This window comes from Vulpes vulpes, chromosome 16 (assembly GCF_048418805.1).
Source record: "Vulpes vulpes isolate BD-2025 chromosome 16, VulVul3, whole genome shotgun sequence".
In the NCBI taxonomy this organism is placed as follows: domain Eukaryota; kingdom Metazoa; phylum Chordata; class Mammalia; order Carnivora; family Canidae; genus Vulpes; species Vulpes vulpes.
The window spans coordinates 15909856-15922484 of NC_132795.1; the positions used below are offsets into that span (position 1 = coordinate 15909856).

The following is a 12629-nucleotide window of genomic DNA, read 5'->3' on the forward strand; positions in this document are numbered from 1 at the left end:
GTAAATAAAGCAGTTATCATTGAGTGGTTTGTAAACAGAACCTTACTCCAGTTTTCAATCAAGTGCTTCCATGAAGAGAAAAATAGAAAATAAGAGACTCTAGAAATCCTTACACCAGCCAAGACCAGAATCAATTTATGACAGAACATTGGGCAAGAGATTATGAAGAGTCTGGAAGTAGGAAGTGCACTTTGTTGAAGGAACTAGGGGCCTGTTACGGGTCTGTTGCATTGCCAGTCTCCCCCATACGGCCCGTTTGGTAAACTGAGGCTCAGAGTAGTGCCATTCTTTCCCCAAGTGGCAGAATCAGAATGCCATAAAACATTTAGCTACGACCTAAGTTTAGCATACTTTCCACCATGACACATTATTTACTCGCCCATTACACAAATTCTGACCTTGCCTCTACTTTACGTCCAGTGATGTTCTGGGTGCTGATGGGCCATGTATCTCTTCCTCCCTCTTAGTATTCTCACCTCTTACTGTACAAACTTTTCTTCTCGTTCCACAGTTACCAAAGGCTCTCCTGACATATGATATGATACCTAGCTTTACATAAGTATGAATCCAGGGACACCTGGGTGGCTCAGTCAGTTGAGTGACCGACCCTTGACTGCAGCTCAAGTCATGATCTCAGGGTCGTGAGACTGAGCCCCAAGTGGGGCTCCATGCTCAGTGGGGCGTCTGCTCAAGATACTCTCCCTCCTCCTCCTCCCCACCCCACCCCACCCCTGCTCACTTGCATGTGTGCACGCTCTCACTCTCTCTCTGAAATAAATAAATAAATCTTTAAAATAAATATAAATAAATATGAATCCAATTCTTTGTAAGTATGCAAACTTTTCAAATTAACACCATGATGCAACACAGTGCACTAGAAGAGCAAACTTTTCATTTTCATTACCCTAAGGCTCATGTGCAGCCTGACCAAACTAATGCAATCCCAAGGGAACTGATTTATACAAAGGAGATGCTGCTTCACTTTATAAGGTTTAATATTATATTTCTGAAATCATTAACCAATAAAAATAAGCAATAGCTTCCCAACATACAGAAAATAACCATGCTTAGAGAGGAAAAAAAACACTCGGCTCATCCTACCAATGAATGGGATTTAAACACTCTACTCTTATGCTTTGCTGAAGCATTATGTTTTGCTAAAGAGTAGAGTTTTGCAGACTTTCTGCAGGGCAATCCTGCAGCACTACATCAGATTATGTATAAACTTGCCCTATGACCCAGCAATCCTGCTCCTGGGTATATGCCTTTGAAAAATTCTTACACAGGCGATGTCCATAGGTCCATTACACTATGGCTTATGGTTATAAAAACCTGAAGGAAATCTAGATTTCTTCCCATGGGGAAATGGAAGAGTGTTAGATACCCTACCTAAGATATTCTCCAAAAGTTACATAGGATGGAAGAGATATATGCAGTTACAGGCATAGATTTTTTTTTTAAGATTTTACTTATTTATTCATGAGAGACACACAGAGAGAGGCAGAGACATGGGCAGAAGGAGGAGTAGGCTTCTGGGATCACGACCTGAGTCAAAAGCAGACTCAACCACTGAGCCACCCACATGCCCCCACAGGCATGGATTTTTAAACAATGTTGAGTAGAGATCTGCAGTGTAACACTATTTATAAAATAAAATAAAATGCCCACAAAACCGTAATATCTTATAAGAACATGTACGAATAAAAGACCATGTAAAACCCTTTGGGATGACTGCCTCATTAGGATAGGGGTGGGAAGAATAAGGAGACTGGAGATGGACAAGAATGAAAACATTCTATAAGCCTGGGCCTTTTCCAGGCCAATGATTTAGTGTGCCATGAATAAGAAAGATGATTAATGGTCTGGATGTTTGTGTGCAGCAACCCTCCACACCTGAAGTTACGTGAAAATTAAAAGGATATTGGTCAATCACCAAAACATGCTATTTATGAGTGCTTGACTTCTTTTCTACTACTCTTCAAAGTCAATGGAAAGTACTGATTACCACTAATATGTGTTGTACATAGATAGTAAAGACTCAGTAAACAGCATGTTATTGAAAAGAACACATGCATTCAAAAAATATTTAATTCATAAACAGAGGAAATGTTTTTGCTGGCTCACAGATAACACAGGAGAAAATCACTAGTTATTTATGAAAAGTTTTTACATGAATTCATCAGAAGTTGGCCTGTTTTGGAGGAAAACAAATGGCCAGAAACTTAGCCAATTCGAAGGGCACAACCTTAAACACAAGGTGCTTGCTGTGTGCATATAAAAAGAAAATATTGGGGCGCCTGGACGGCTCAGTCGGTTGGGCATCTGCCTTCAGCTCAAGTCATGATCCTGGAGTCCTGGGATGGAGTCCTGGGTAAGGCTGCCAGCTCAGCGGGGAGTCTGTTTCTCTCTCTCCTCCCCAGCCTGTGCTATCTCTGTTGCTATCTCTGTCTCTCTCTCAAATAAATAAATAAAATCTTTTTTAAAAATCAAAAATTTAAAAGAAAAAGATATTCAATCAGATTTGGATGCTAAATGTCTTAAGAATAACAAATATAGAGGTGCCTGGATGGCTCAGTCATTTATACATCTGACTCTTGATCTCAGCTTGGGTCTGGTCTCCGGATCATGAATTCAAGCCCTGCATTGTGCTCCATGCTGGGCATGGGATCTACTTAAAAGAGTAATAATAAAAAATATAAAAAATAATATAAAATAATATAAAAATAGTAAAATAATAAATATAATAATAAAATAATAATAATAATAATTAATAATATAAAATAATAAATACAAAAGTATGTTCTTTATATATTTTGGAAATTAACCCCTTCTTGGATATATCATTACACAAACATCTTCTCCCATTTGCTTTTGTTAAGAGTACACTTAGCATGTTGAGCACTGAATAATATATAGAATTGTTGTATCATTATATTGTACTTCCAAAACTAATATAATACTGTACGTTAATTACACTGTAATTTAAAAATATAAACTTCGGGGCATCTGGGTGGCTCAGTCAGTTAAGCATCCGACTCTTGATCTCAGGGTCATGAGTTTGAGCCCTGAACTGGGGCTCCATGCTGAGTGTGGTGCCAACTTAAAATTATAAACGAAAACACAGAAATAATGACAATAAAAGAAAATACAAAAGTATGACATTTCAGGGCCATCTGGGTGGCTCAATGTTTGCCTTTGGCTCAGGTCATGGTCCCAGAGTCCTGGAATAGAGCCTCATGTCAGGCTCCCTGCTCAGCCAGGAGTCTGCTTCTCTCTCTCCTCCTTGCTCACACTTTCTCATTGCCTTGGTTGCTATCTCTCCCTCTCAAATAAATAAATAAAATCTTTTTTTCAAAAGAAGTATGACAGGGATCCCTGGGTGGCGCAGCGGTTTGGCGCCTGCCTTTGGCCCAGGGCACGATCCTGGAGACCCGGGATCGAATCCCACGTCGGCTCCCGGTGCATGGAGCCTGTTTCTCCCTCTGCCTGTGTCTCTGCCTCTCTCTCTCTCTGTGTGACTATCATAAATAAATAAAAATTTTAAAAAAAATTCAAAAAAAGTATGACATTTCATATCAATGGTAAAAGATCATTTTTCTATGCACCATGCTCACTCTCCAGAATAAAGCAAAAGAAGTCAGTATGTTTTTGTATTATTCTCCCCAATACAATCAAAAAAGATACCAATTAAGTTAGAGCATCAAAGTTGATTTTTGAAGTAGCCTCACACTGTCTCCAAAGAAGACACTAAAAATATTTTTAAGTTACTGCATTTCAATTTTAACCAGAATACTAAACTGTTTTAACATATTTCAAAGCAATTTTAGAAAAAAAAGCTAAATTATACTTAACACGTTGGATTTTATATCCACTAATGGGTAGTTAGTTATTAACTGTTCTCTCAATAGACTGTATTAAGTTCAGCTCATCTGTAAAACACACAGAAAAATCTGGCAAAACTCATCCTGAGATTGCTTTCACCTTGTAAAAAGTTCTTCCAGACTTCAAAATACCATTTTTTTAGACTGCAAAAGGCTCCCGCTGTTTAATAGTACTGAGCACTGGCAGGGAAAAACTATAAATAACTTCTTACATGCTTAAAAAAATAATACTTTTCAAGTCTTAGAAAAATTCTTTTTATAACTTTCCAATTTTTCTTCTTGAAAAATGATCTGTATTCTTATTTCATACTCTAGGGGAACACCTACGAGCAGAATCTTGGCTATTTTGAAGGGACAATAGCAATCCCATGACCAATTTCTAGAAACTGCTGATAATTGAATGAAGTAGACTAATATTCAGTCTCTACGACTGAGAGGCTTTTAAGTGCAAAATATGAAACCAAGAGGTAAAAGTTGATAGAGAGATAGAAGAAAAGGGCTTCATCAGGCAGCCACAGTTTAAGAATCAGCTACCAGACTTGGAGGTATTCTGGAACACACCAGAAAACAAGTCAGTGGGGTAAGAAAGGATGTGAAAATCAGCTAGTGAGTTGGACTGCATGACTCTCAATGCATCTAAGTCCAATATCCCATGACTCAAAGGAAGTTCAAGGAGAAGCTGTGAGTTGCTCTTGGAAACAGGAACCAAATATACAAATACACCTGTAATCGTTTTCATTCAACCTTTGTAATTTCACAACTACAGCTTTTGTATATCCTCCAATTTCAAAGTGGAGACTGAAAAGTAGCACATATTAGCCAAGTCAGTCAAGGCAGAAAGCTCATCTAACTCTGTCTCCTTTAATACAAAAAACAAGACCTTTCAAAAGGACATTTACTGCATTTTTGTATTTGTTTCAAGTTTTTACTTAAATTCTAGTTAACATATAGTGTAATACTAGTTTCAGGAGTAGAATTTAGTGATTCGTACTTGCATATAACACCCAGTGCTCATCACAACAAGTGCCCTCCTTTAATGCCCATCACCCACCCACCTCCTTCCATCAACCCTCAGTCTATTTCTCCATAATTAAGAGTCTGTTTTACTGTTTGCCTCTCTTTCTCTCTCTTTTTTTCCCTCTGTCCATTGACTGATGAATGGATGAAGAAGTTGTGTGATGTGCACACACACACACACACACACACAATGGAATATTACTCAGCCATAAAAAGAATGAAATCTTGCCATTTACAACAATGTGGATAGAGCTAGAGTGTATTATGCTAAGTAAAACAAGTCAGAGAAAGATAAATATCATATGATTTCACTCATATGAGGAGTTTAAGAATCAAAAGGACATTTATATCTTGACTTTAGGCTCTGAAGATTACCAGAATAGAAAATACTCTATAATTAAATCCAACTCTCAAAAAGATAATTTGGACCATGCTTTCTTCAGATATTAGGAAAACATCTTCTATTTAAAAATAAATAAATCTCCCACTCAATATAACCAGGCATTAAGCAAGCTTTCTATAATGGGCCTTATAGGAAGAAAAGAATTTTCTGCATATAAAACACACAAAAAAATAACTTTTTATACAAGTTATGCAGTTTTTCATCATAAAGAGTACTTCCATACAGCATGTCTTGAGGAGAGCTATCAAAGTCAAAACAAGGAAAATGAAATATAGGCGTTGTGTGATGGTATGGGGTGCTGGAACAATTGCATCTTTAATCCACAGACCTGAAAACCCTGTCTCAAACTGCTTTTATTCCAAAAAAAAAAAAAAAAAATCTAATAATGTCTTGCAGTTTGTTCATTTCTTTTTTACAGTTCACCAAATCGAAAGGACACAAAGAGCCCAGGTATTCAAAGCTGGATGAAAAGACAGATAAATTACTTACTTCTCAAAGCAGCACTGTCACTAAATGCTTACATTCAGTTATGAGTACATTAGTGATCACATTGGGAACAGGGTTAACTACACCTCCCAGAGGGAAAAGGGCACATATGCATTTTTAACCTCGGTAAAATAACAGCACTTCATTTTTACAGCTCATAAAACTACTCCTGGCTATAAAGTTGTATCAAGTAGAGATACTAGAGAGAAAAAAATGCAAAATAACCACCTGTATCAACAGCCCATTCACTGTATGTATCCAGTAAAGAACATTCCCTATGGAATACTGACTCACCAACAAGAAAAAAATGAGTGCTCAAAAGAGTTAACTACCCCATACCCCAACCAAAAGTATTGTCTACTCATTCTTGAATTATTCGTCCTTCAAAATTAAGTTCAGCCTTCTTCTGTGTAGCTTTCCCTAATCCCACTCTAAATTATGGGCCCCTTAAAGAAGTTGCATCTTATTTTCCTTTGTTTCCTCAAAATGTAGCATAGTGCTGAGGGACCCAGAGAGGGCGGCCAAGTGCTAGTAGTCACATAAAGAAACCCTTTACCACCATCTGAATAGTTTTAAAGAGCAAAGCATCTCCTTAGGGTCAAGTAGCATGTCAGTCAGTACTTAATGAATAAAAACTAACAGTAATGAGGAAGAGCCCCAGACGCAATTAAGTCTCTAGGAAATGGTAGGGATTTAGAAGACATAGTCTTGTCCTTATGCTATAAGATCTTCCTGTCACATAGTTAGTCTGATTTATTGCATGCATGAAGTCATTTGGTCCAAAATAAAGGAGGAAGAAATGAAATGTGCACTTTACAATGTGTTAGAGATTTTCTGCCTTTTATTTGAGAAACATTCCTGTAAGAAAGATAAATATATTTTTCATTTACAACTTATCTTAATTGAAATAAGGACTTGAAACTACTGCAGAAATGGTCTTATGGAAAAGCCTATATGGACTGGTTTGTTTTGAAACATAACTGAAACACAAAGCACATGGGCAACATTATGGTAGATGAATTAGAGCTGACTGTCCAAAGAGATCACTTTTATAAACAATAGCTAGGATTTTAATACTGGGAATTCCAATATTACAACTGATTTTCTTCTTTTTAAGATTTTATTTATTTATTCATGAAAGACACAGAGAGAGAGGCAGAGGATAGGTAGAGGGAGAAGCAGGCCCCTTGAGGGGAGCCCATGGAGGACTCAGTCCAAAACCCCAGGACCACCCCCTGAGCCAAAGGCAGACGCCCAAACACTGAGCCACCCAGGCATCCCAACAATTGATTTTCAAGAGTTAGGGAGAATGACTAAATGATGATTCTAGTCTATGAATCACCAAAAACGATGGTTCTAGAAATAACCTACTTCTTATTGGCAGCTGATGATGGCCGAGAATCTTAAGGAGCCCTTTTATCTGATGTCAAGCTCTTACTTTATATAAATCTATACAGTAATAAGAGGAAATTTTAATAAATTATTGTTTAAAGCTAGATTTATACAAGGTATAGTAGTACTGAACACAGAGCAAGATGTAAAGGGCAAGTGATACACAATTTATTCATCCGAGGTTCACCTTTGTAGAGCTTTTCAAACATAACTTCAGTGGGATTCCTTCATCACTGAAGTGTCTCAACTCTCCAAGGCTGTGACAGTGGGCACTCCTGAGCTCTGATCCTGACTCTGTCACTTACTAGCTGTGTGGTTTTGCTAATTTCTCCAAGCCTGCCTTTCTCTCACTCCATGCCTCACCTCTCTTGGCTTCCTTTCAGGCGCTCACATTCTAACTCTCAAACGTGTGTCTGGTCAACTCTTAAGTCTTAGATCTGAGCTTAGATATTTAGCTTCCCATCCACTTCCACCTCTCCTAACATGTGATAAAAGCATCTTTTCTTTCCCCCACCATGGCACATCTCAGACTGTCATTTAAATGGTTGTAGATTTCTTTCTCCTCCATTGTTCTGTAAGCTTCATGAGGGAAGGATTTATCTCTGGTGGCTTCAACAGTGTCTGGCACTTAGCAAGTACTAAATAAACATTTCTGAAATAAGAAGTGCTCGGAATGGCTTATAAAAGGTTTCAATCCAAATAAATAAATAAAAGGTTTCAATCCATGGAAATCTATTGATCAATCTACTGAGGATGCAAAGAACTTCATGCACTTGGCTAATACAGAGTTCAACAGGAAATGTCCATTTAAGTGAAACATTTCTGATCATTCACAAAACCGTGGTTGCAGACCATTATGCTACCTAACATCCTGATAACATCAGAGCCAAAGGGATGTTCCCTGTGAAAGGAAAACATTTATGTCTCCAGACAGACAGATAAACTTCTTTTATCAGATAATGGTAATTATACACTCCAGGATGTGGCTTTTCTCACCTGTCAGAAAAGTAAGATCTAAATTCAATAACTACCATAATTAACTCATCTCAGATGCCTAATATCATCTAATCCTCTATGCTTTCCAATCTTTTGTCAAGATTAACTTCTGCTGCAATTTTTACAAATTTATCTGTCTTCAAAAGACCAAGAAGTGGGGGCTCCTGACTGGCTGAAGCAGTAGAGCATGCGATTCCTGATCTCAGACTCATGAGTTCAAGCCCTACATTGGGTGTAGAGCCTACTTAAGAAACATTTAAAATTTTAAAAGACCAAGAAGTGGTCCAAAGAATGAATCAAGTTCAAGTTTTATTTGCCCACATTGTGCATTAGGGTAGATACCTGCGAAGGATCTTTTTTTAATCCATCACCAAAGACATGGTTTCTTGATTCACTAGATATGTCTTCTATTTCCTAGATTAAGTAACAATACAATGTGATCCCACTGACAATTAGATCCCTTTGATTTTGCTAGAAATTCTTAGATGACTTTCTTTTTTACTCTGTGTGCTAGAAGCTATGGTCACAGATTCCTACATAGGAATCCCTTCACAGTCTTATCTCTTGGAACTTAGAGTCTAAATCTAGCACCTCTGCCCTCCTGATCTCCTCAGCCTGGTGTTTAATTTCCCTTGAAACCATCATCCGAAACAATTATTGTCAACAGGCAAGAGGGATGGGATAAGGAAATCTCATAATTACTAAAATCAGAGGGCAAACTTCCACTGTCCTTTACCACCCAAGAGTCATACACAGCTCATCTAACTATGGAAATAAAGAATCAGTATGTAAATACCAATGGTTTAATTGGGACTTTGTTTTTAATGTTTCTGCTATTACTATGTTTGGTTGTGAAAGTCATTCTCAAACTATTTTGAAATTAGGTCAGATACACTCCCTAAAAACTAGAACTAGAACTTATTAATATATAGGCAATACTTACTTTATTACACATTTTCAAGAGTTTTTGGACTTGATCTACCAGCATAAAGATAAGTCATCAAAAGCAAATGATAGTGATAATATCCAAAGCATCCAGTGCAATATAGAGTTACCTCTACAACCAGAAATGCCCAAGGGAGACCTGATAGGTACTCACCTCATCAGAGAAAATATGGCAAAAAGTAGAGCCACCCAGGACTATAGAAACAAAATGTTTAGACTGAGATAGGAAAAGACGCCTTCAGGAGAGGAAACCCCACAGCAGTTCATCCCTGACAGAAATGGGAACCTTAGAATATTGCAGGGCCTCTAGGACATAAGAAAATCAATATTTATCTACATCATATTGCACGTGACACAGTGGCAATCAATACTTATGGCAACTTTGGGGACCTCTACCTCTTAAGATTCCTTACCATCACAGAAATGTTTTCAAAGCTGCCAAAATAGTTTAACCCTTCCTAAGGTACATAAATGCAAAAGAGACCATAACCTCTTCAAAACAGCATTTGGAAGTTATAGTAGGAATATTAGCTAGGAAACATCTACCAATTAATAAGTAGCAGCTAATGCTGAATGTCCCACTGCAATCAGTACAATAAATGAATTAGGATGTGTACTAATTTGCTAGGGCTACCATAGCAAAGTACCACAGCCTGGTGACTGAAACAACAGAAACTGATTTCCTCCTAGTCTTGGAGGTTGGAAGTCCAAGATCAAGGGGTGTGCAGGTCTTCCTCTGAGGTCTCGCTCCGTGGCTTGCAGATGCCCACCTTCTCACTGTGTCCTCACATGGTCTTTCCTCTGTGCACACTTAGTTCTGTGTCCAAATTTCCTCTTCATATTGGGTGAGGGACCACCTTAAAGACTTCATTTTAATTCAAGTACCTCTTTACAGTCCTTTTCTCCAGGAGCACTTGTGTGGCTCAGTTGGTTAAACGTCTAATTTTGGCTCAGGTCATGATGTCAGGGTCCTGGGATTGAATCCCGCATCAGGCTCCCTGTCCAGTAGGGAGTCTGATGTCCCTCTGCCCCTTCCCCAGCTCATGTGCATGTGCTCTCTCTTTCTTAAATAAATAAAATCTTTTAAAAAGAATAAAGTCCTTTTCTCCAAATATGGCTACATTCTAAAGTACTAGGGGTTAGGACTTCAACATATGAATTTTGTAGGGACAGAGTTCAGCCCACAACAGATGGTCTGCTATACAAACAAGATTATTTTAAATCCTACTGGGGACTTCTGGGTTTTCTTTATATTGTTAAAAATTGGCTAAAATAGTTCATTTCTTTTTTCCTACTTAATGTGAACAGATGAGCAATCATTAGCATTATGCCCAGCTCACTTATAATTTGACAGCCCAGTCCTGTGATCCTGCAGACACAAAGTAAGACTCCAGACTGACAACACATGCTGAATCCCAGCGTGACTAAATCTTACTAGGCCTCAGGCTGCTCAGCTGTAAAATGGAGATTATCACATCTTCCTCACAGGGTTCTAAAGGTATTTAAATAGGAGAAAATAGGTAAAGGGCTTAGCAGAGGGTCCATCACTATCATTGCTACTGTTCTAGAAAGCCTTCTTTCTGCAGACCTCAGAAGTCAGGACAAAGAGCATTTAGCCTATGAGTTAGGGCCAACTGGTAGAAAGTAGGATGGAAGTGAGGGGTGTGCACTGGGACATTTGGCCAGCCTATCTTGGTTCAGAAGCCCTACAAGATGGAAGACAGCAACAGCTCAGTCTTGGGCTAGAAGACAGACATCTGCCTCACACTCTTCTCCAGCCACAGCTCCTAAATCCTGGTCCTCTTCACTTCTAAAAAGAAAATGGGGCAGGAGGCTTATCTCTTCTATGTTCCTTCTTACAAACCAAATTTAAGTTCAAATCTCCAAATCTGCAGAGCTGAGACTAAATTTCCCACTTAGAATCCAATGAAACCAAACAGGCAGTTCACCTTCCACCTGTTCCTTGATAGTTTCAGCTTCTTCAAGTGAAGGGGTTCACCAGTCCTCACTCCCAACAGGAATCTGATGCTTTCCTGCTCCCACACCCTCGCTCCTCCACTTCCCTGTGTGCAATGCACTTTTCTCCTTCCCACATTCTCCCAAGTGGAAAGTGTGCTTTTGTAACTGACTCTGCCCTGCCCCCCACCCTGCCATGGGCCCTCAGCAGCCCTTCAACACTGCAGGCAGCTGACTGGGAAGACCTAGACTCCTGACCTCAGAGCATTTTCTCTACCTAAGAGAAGCACTATAAGTACTTAAGAGTTACTGCCCCCAGAAACAGCCCTCAACCAACAACAACAGATTGGTAGTCGGTGGACAAAACAGCTTCCTCACCCCTCAGTTAGATGACATTCTGGAGAAGAATCCACCAAATGAACCTGAGTGGGAAATCAGCTGTTTTCTCAGCTCCCTTCTCTTCCACTTCTCACTTCCTCATCTCCTGAAGCTATTTCCTGGAATGCTTGCCTCAGGGTCTGCTACCAAGGCAGCAAAGCCAAAACAGCATCCTTAAAATGAATATCAAATCCCACCTTCCTCATAAAACCTCCCCTCAGCACCAAGGTCTCACTTCCTCTCATGTTTTAATACTATTTGTATATGTTTTAATCTCATTTTTCCTACTGTGGGTTCCTGAAAGGAGAATTCTTTTACACAGCTCTGAATTCCATGGGTCGCTCAGCACAGTATCTTATGCAAACAAGATCTCAATAAATGTTTGTTGACTGAATGAAGAATAAATTAACCATAATAATCAGCACAAAAGTCAGGCTCTTTATTTAACCTAACTGAAACTACATCAGTGTGGCTGTTTTCTTCTTTCAAAAGCATTGCATAAACTACTTTTAATGAGCAAATTACTGTGTGCATGTATTTCTTCAATCAGCATTTTCTAGATATTCATCTTAAATCAAACACCCTTGATTCCCAAATTAAAAAAAAAAAATCAGAACAAAGACTTTTCCTAAATCCAGAACTACCTTACTGAATGCATTACTTTGACTTTCTCATCATGCCTTTACACTTACTTACCACTTCTTTGAATGCATTCCTTTCCATGTGGTGACACTAAGACCACTTCAATCATCTGCATCCTTGTACTACCCCACCACCCATCATTCTGCACATACTCATCAATACACACCTCAAATCCCATCCCTGGGTGAAGGGAAACATCACTGCGAGTCCATGCAATGAACTCTGCATAGAAGAGTACTGTAGTTGAGGTCTGTGTACTTCTCTCAATGGGGTATGCTACACTGATTTTCCTTTTCTGAGTTTCCTGGTGGCCCCATGTCAAGTGTCACCACTACTTTTGTATAAGGCTAAATCTCAATATGATCCAGGTCTGGCAATGTCTTCTCATAGGGTTTGTTGGAGGATAGAGAAGGCTTAACCTTTGTTGGGGGGCTAGTTACCACTCCATGTTCTAGCCAACAGAGTATGTAAATGAAAGGATGGGACTATATAGGACAAACTTTAGCCCCCAAATACAATTTTCCTAATAAGTG

The 12629-nt window shown here is 38.8% G+C and overlaps 1 protein-coding gene across 6 annotated transcripts in view; it reads right to left on the reverse strand.

Moving 5' to 3' along the window:
* ADAM23 (ADAM metallopeptidase domain 23) overlaps window positions 1–12629 on the reverse strand; it is a 169406-nt gene that overhangs the window by 106632 nt on the left and 50145 nt on the right. The window lies entirely within an intron of this gene.